Source organism: Penaeus monodon, chromosome 23 (assembly GCF_015228065.2).
Source record: "Penaeus monodon isolate SGIC_2016 chromosome 23, NSTDA_Pmon_1, whole genome shotgun sequence".
NCBI classification, from domain to species: Eukaryota; Metazoa; Arthropoda; class Malacostraca; order Decapoda; family Penaeidae; genus Penaeus; species Penaeus monodon.
The window spans coordinates 38461394-38461824 of NC_051408.1; positions in this window are offsets into that span (position 1 = coordinate 38461394).

Below are 431 nucleotides of genomic sequence, written 5' to 3' on the forward strand. Positions count from 1 at the left end.
GTTTCAAACAATTAAGAGAAACCCACTGTATCGAAAAGAAGTTCATAGCAAAATGAGATTTCCATCCATGTCAAAGTTTAATGGACTTGATTGGCCTGAACTTAGCCCGAACATGCCATATGAGCTTGTTAGGCTAACGTCCTTTAAACTAACTTTCAGCACTCGATTGTTTCAGTGCAAGCACACGTACTTGCTCCATAATATTTATAATTCGCTAAGAGCCGTTTCACAGTAAGCAAAATGTTATATGAAACTATAGTAATTGGGTTTGTGGATTATTTCAATACATTTGGATCGGCGCAGTATTGTCAGAGATTGTTTAGAGACGGGAAATTCATTGCATAGAGCGTGACTTCTGGCCAACTGGCGACACAGTTGTAATTGGTTCGGGAGAAAGATGAGAAACACGTGATTAAAATCAATTTGCAAGG